Source organism: Condylura cristata, unplaced genomic scaffold (genome assembly GCF_000260355.1).
Source record: "Condylura cristata isolate star-nosed mole 26May11 unplaced genomic scaffold, ConCri1.0 scaffold00007, whole genome shotgun sequence".
Taxonomy (NCBI): Eukaryota; Metazoa; Chordata; class Mammalia; order Eulipotyphla; family Talpidae; genus Condylura; species Condylura cristata.
In genome coordinates this window covers 2,814,927-2,820,926 of record NW_004567108.1, presented here as the reverse complement: position 1 = coordinate 2,820,926, position 6,000 = coordinate 2,814,927, and the positions used below count along the sequence as shown (strand labels likewise).

The window sequence follows — 6,000 nt, the reverse complement described above, 5'->3', positions numbered from 1 at the left end:
GGGCACCGCAGACCTCTCCAGACCCACCCACTGCTCCCCTCAGCAGTGGACTTCATCAGTCCACCTGTTCTGCTCTCTATTCCATCTCTGGTGTTCATTCAACTATCGCATCACGTTCCTGGTGCTTCCTAAGCTCGACGCAACTAAAGCTCTGGATCATTTCTGTTTGTGAAGCTTTTGACCATTTTGCAAATGGGAGTTAGTATCTCCCACACCTCTGGCCTGTATCCTGGTTCTTTATGCATAAATAAATAGATCTAAAAAAAAAAAAAAAGAATCCAGGACATGACCCAAAAGCAGACACATGGTGAAAAACCATAACAGGGTTAACAGAGGTACTTACCCAGGGGGTGAGAAGAGAGAACTCACAGCTGGAATGACCAGATGCCTTCTGTCCTAGTGCAAGTAGTGTCTGCTGAGCAGAACCCAAGAGCCAAGCTGAAGCCACACGTGGCCACTGGTGGCTTCTCCACAGACACCCTTCTCACCAGCAGCTTCCCTGCCCAAGAGCCAGCTCTGCCCCTTCTTCCCCCAGGCCCTGTGCAGAGTGGAGTCGGGAGAGCCCCATCGTCTGGCATCAGCTGCGCCCACGGCCTCAGAGCTTGCCACTCAGCCCCCGTAAGCGCCCACTCTGTGGCTCTTGACAGTCAGCCTGACTCACTCCGTCTAAGTCTTCTTTTCGTTTTGCTCATTCAACAATCGCATCAGGTTCCTGGTGCTTCCTAAGCCTGACGCAACTGGATCATTTCTGTTGGGAAGCTTTTGACCGTTTTTGCAAACAGGACCCCGTATCTCAGGATGCTCCCGTCTTGCCTGTCTGCATTCCAGCTCTTCAGTCGCACCGGGGTCGTACCCTGCCTGCCTCAGCCTGTCTTTCTGCATCTTGTTCAGCACCGAGGGGGCTGCCGGTACCTCTGCCTGACACTGCAGGCCCTGTGGCCTCGAGGAGCGCGCTCTTGCAGGGCCACGGGGACCCAGTCGACTCTTCGGGGCCCAAGGGCCTTCTCAGCAGAGACATGACCCCACTGGCCGTCTGCAGATGGAAGGTCCATGCCCCGAGCTTGCGAGTGTGATCTAACCACACGATGGGGGAGGCAGCATCTAGTCCTGACATGTCACAGCGCTTTTTCCTCTGTGAAGTGGCCTCCTAAATTTGCACTCTCTCCGACCTCTTAAGTGACCTTCGGCGGGTCGCTAGCTTGTAAGGGCCTCAGTTTCCTGCTATTAGAGAGACATCCAATGTCCCTGCCAGAAAATGTATTCTCTGAAACCAACGAAGCCTTCATCGCCTTCGTAACGGTGTGGTTCTGGATTTAGACGCTATTTTAAAAACACCCTCAATCTCCTGCCTGGATAAACAACAGTTGCACGGAATTTGCACCTATTATGTTGAGAGCCCCTCCATTTATTCACTCGTTGATTTTTATTCATTCTCTCTCATGACCTTTCAAAGGTTTGCTCAACAAAGCCGCTCCTTGCCTGTCCACGAAAATCTCACAGTGATCCTTGGTGATGAGTGAAGCGTGCCCTTCAGACGTTTGAATATTTACGGCTCCTCCAAGCAATTCCCAGCAGGCACGCCAAGCGATATGCTTTCCATTACTAGCCTGAAAATAGGTGATTTTGTGTTAAAAAGAAAAGGAGTCGCTTAACTCCCTGCCTTCCGTGACCACCTCCTGTCTGGCTGACCCCTGGGAGCTGCTTTGTCTCCAGCGCCCTGGTCCAGTTGATCCCTGTGAGCCCATCAGCATTTCCAACACAGCCACCTCCCAACCCCCCACTGCTGTCAAAGGAGGAGCATTTACCTGTCAAAGCAGCCCTAGCCCTTGCCCCTGAGCAGCCTGGGCACTGTGTGAAACGAGCCTGCACCAGTGAGCAGCCTCAGAGAAGGGGTTCTCTGGGGCCAGGAGGCTCATGGGAGGAGGGCCGCTCCCCAGAGGGAATCGGGAGGGATTTACACCCAAGGACCATAAACGGGGGAGGTGGGAGCTCAGAACAGCCAAGGCGTTGTGCACCGGCCCGAGGCCCAGGGCACCCCAGCCTGCACAGCCAGGAAGGGGGCCAAGCCCTGTCGCCCTGACGCCTGCCTCCTCCTGGACGCTGCCTGAAGGCTGCTGCAAGGTCAGGGCCCCGCTGGCCCCTGCACGGCCTGGCCTCATCTCCCAAAAAGTGAGTCACCAGTGCAGCAGGTCTGTAGCTAGCTTGAATGCAAAGGAACGAGGAGGTATAGAGGTAATGCCAGCAGGTCTGCTTTCAAACCTGCTAGAGAAAGCCAGTGTGGACGGCTCCGCGACACCTCAGTGACGACTGTCTGTCTGTGGAAACATGGTGCATCCTGGAGACTTGCCCGAAAAGTATGATTCCGGTAGTGGTGACAGGTCTTCAGAACACCCAGCAAGGTCACGGACAACCAGAGACGGCGTTCGGAGAGGGAGTCTGGTCGCCAGCGCTGGGCACAAGCTGGGAAGGCTGGCGCCGAGGCGGGCTCTGCGGCCGTGAGAGGCCTCGCCAGCCACTCTTCACGTGAGCGATGGCAAGTCTCCATGGGCTTCTTCGATAACGATCTGTGATTCAGCGTCCTAATAACATACCCAGACAATGGGCTTGGCAAACAGGAATCGGTGACCTGGGCTCACGAGACAGAAGATGGTGAAAGAGATGGAGGCTAAAGTTCTGGACATCGTACGGGCCTCCAATCACAAAGCTGCTCGGGGACCCCCGCAGCTGGTGGTCTGGGTGCAGAGGAATCGGCCCGACGGGACCCCCCAGCCCTGTGTCAGGGTGGGATCGTGCAGAGAGCTCACTGGGGGAGAGAGAGCTGGGCTCTGCACCGCCTCCCTTCTCATCACTCAGTGCCCTGCCGGCGTGTCCCCACGAGGGGCTGCTGGCCCCGCCAGCCGCGAGGCCATGAGGATGCCTCCACAGCCACTCAGAAGCCAAATGCTTTGGCCTTCGCCCTGGACAGGTGGACTTACTGCAGCCCAAGCAAAGAGGCCTCACTGGGCCCCACCGGAAAGGCAGCAGGTGCCCTGGGACAGCCTGGGGTGAGCGTGCATCACCCCTTGCCACTAGTCCCCAGCCCAAAGCAGCAGCCAGTCAGGGCCGCTGCACCTGCCCTGAGTCAGCCTCAGTCCCGCCCTCCTCTCAGCAGGTGGCAGGGATTCAAAGGTCAAGGGTCAAGGTAGAGCAATAGGGGCTGGATTTATCGTGTAACAGCTTTTTACGCCACTGGCCTCTGTGGCTGCCATCTCCAGCCTTGAATGCAAGAATCTCTTGGGGGCGTGGGGGGGGGGGCGCGCGGGCCTGCGTGAGTGGGCGCAGCTGGGCCTGGAGTGGGCGCAGCTGGGCCTGGAGGCGAAGCTGCAGGGCAGCGACACTTGGACACTGGGCTGGCTTCCGCCCACGGCTGCAAAGGGCGAGCCGCGGCTGCAAGAGGACACGCGAGCCGCCAGAGCCGGCCCAGAGACAGGCAAAGTTTGCTGGGGCCGGAGACTGACCGCCGGGGCCCGGCCTTCTGCCCGCCGCCTCCCTCGAGAGCCTGCGGGCCCACCCACAGCAGTTGCAGAGAGCATGGAAGCCTGAGAAAGCCGCGGAGGCCGAGACGCACCTGCCGGATTGGGTAGACGCCCTGTGCCAGCTGGCGCTGCACCCACTCTCACGCGCGAGAGGGCGGGCCCATGCACACAGGCGTGGGCCCAAGGACTGAAGGACTGGGGCAAGAGGACGGAAACGAGGGGTGAGCCCTGGGACTGCACCCCGCCCCATGAGAAACAGAACCTGGCTGAGTGGAGGAGGCCCCGAAGTTTGGGGAGGTCAAGGCGCCCCGAATGCCAGAGCGGGAAGTGCGCCGAGGTGAGTCCTCTCTATTTCCACAGTCTCGGGCGTGTTTGGAGAACAGCTTATGAGTCTCGATTGTCTCGAGCACAGCTCCGGACCAGACACGGGCCTCTCCGGGGCATCCCGGGACACACAACACAGGCCAAGACCGCCCCTTGAGAGGCCCCTGCAGGGTCTCCCTTGACCCCCTGGAGGTCTCCTGGCCAGCCTTTCGACCACTGCGGCCGGAGAACACGCCAGGCCTGGGGAAGGCTTGGGCCTGGGAGTTACAGATGACTTAAACAACCATGTTCATTCCAGCAGGAGAGTTAAAGGCACAGAGCTCTTTTAACAGAACATTGAAAAGGATTTATTCAGCCAACAGAAGAAAATTGCAGACGTGGGGGTCTCTGGGGTGGGGGAGTGATTGACAGAAGGCTTTCTCATGCCATTAGAAACTCTCAGAAACGAACCAGTGCTTTCAGATAATCAGGTCGGGGAGAAAGATCCCCAGGCGCGAGCGTCTCTCTGACTTTAGCAAGGGTTGTCCTTAAACTGGACGCCAGTGCCCACGTGGGTTTACTGAAAGATGGGAGGAGCGGGAAGGGCGACTGGGGTTGAGACTCCCACGAAGCTGCGGGTAGACAATTTCTTCAATAGATCAATATATCAAAGCACGTATATTTTTTCGGTGTATCATAGACTCCTTTGGCCTGCTGGGGCTTTAACTTATCTCCTCTATACCTGTAACTTCCAACATTCTTCTTGAACAGAAGAGGCTTTTAAAGGTAAAAATCAATGAAATGCATTTGCTCTGGACAGCGACGGGGACGTGGCTACTTACCTCAAGCACAGAAGTCTGGGGGGGGGGGACCCTCTCAGCTGCCTTTCCTTGCGTCTTCCCGTCTTGCTCGTGACTCACCGGGACCGAGAGCTCCCGGCTCTGTCCCCTTCCAGCGGACAAGCACAGCCCTCAGCAAGAACACAAGCGCGTTGATTTCGTTTCTTCCTCCTTCGCCCTGGCCCCCAGCTCCAAGTGATTGCAGGGAGAGAGCAGAAAAAGAAAGGGGGGTCATTTTGAAATATAAGAGCAAATCCTATGTGTGAACCTTGTGTTTCGAATTTTGTCTTAAGTACCAGTGACCCCAGCCTACAAAATCCCATTTTCTGATATCTGTCGAACGTGCTCTTTTGCCTCAGTCTAGGCTTGATTTAAAGACAGGCACGTTGCAGCATCATCATTTGTAGCCTCCAGTATTGAATTGCTATATATCTCGCCACCTAATTTCTGAAAGTACATTGACGGCTACCTTCAAATGGAGTTCAATTCTAATCACTCAGTGGGTGCCCAATACATATATACATATTCAATGAGCAAATGACCTCTGGGGAGAGGAAAAATTAGGGTTGTCTTTCAGAACCTTTCCGTCAGAAATTGCCCCCCAAGCAGCCCGCAGCTTCCTTTCACAGCCTGCTGCCCAGCCCAGCGCTGACATGGCACGAGCCTGTTACCGAACGCCAGCCTCAGTTTCCCTCAGCCAGTGAAAGGAAGCAGAATTTGAGGAAAAGGAAAGTGGTTTAAATTGTCAACAAATGAGGAGGGCAGCCACTTGCTTCTGAGAGACCATGGTCCCCTCCGAGGCAGGGTGCTGGGTATTTACACAAACAAAAGGGGAATGTGGGTGAGGGTCTGCAAAGGGGGGGGCAGGGCTCAGCCGATATGGGGGCACCGGCTGGCTTTTTCAACAGCTGCTGTTATCCTTGGGACGCAAGGCGAACCTGTCACACACGGGAAGAGAGGTTGCAGGCTGAGGGAAAGACAAACCTGCCAGTGCCTGCCTGCGAGACAAGTCGCTCGTAACTGTGTCAAGCCGTCTGGGCCCTTGAGGCCCGCCACTGCTGTGCCCTGCGTCCAGAATGCCCCTCCTCGCCCGTCAGCTCCACGCGGGCAGCCTTTTAACCAGAGACATTCTGCAGGGTAGGGGAAGGGATCAAAACGCAAGGGAGGTCTGCAGACGGGCGAGGCCGGGTGAGCTGGTGAGGGAATCCCACAGGGGAAAGCATGCATTGTCCAAAAAAGGAAGAATAGTGTAAGATATGTAACAAACAAAATTAAAATTCCCCCTGGGGGGGATTCCCCTTGGAACACACAGAGTCCCTGCTGTGCTGAGTCACTGGAAACCT

General features: G+C 56.3%; 1 protein-coding gene across 1 annotated transcript in view; it reads left to right on the top strand.

The window, feature by feature from the left end:
* The window catches only part of DAP (death-associated protein), an 87,931-nt gene that overhangs the window by 2,370 nt on the left and 79,561 nt on the right, over window positions 1-6,000 (top strand). The window lies entirely within an intron of this gene.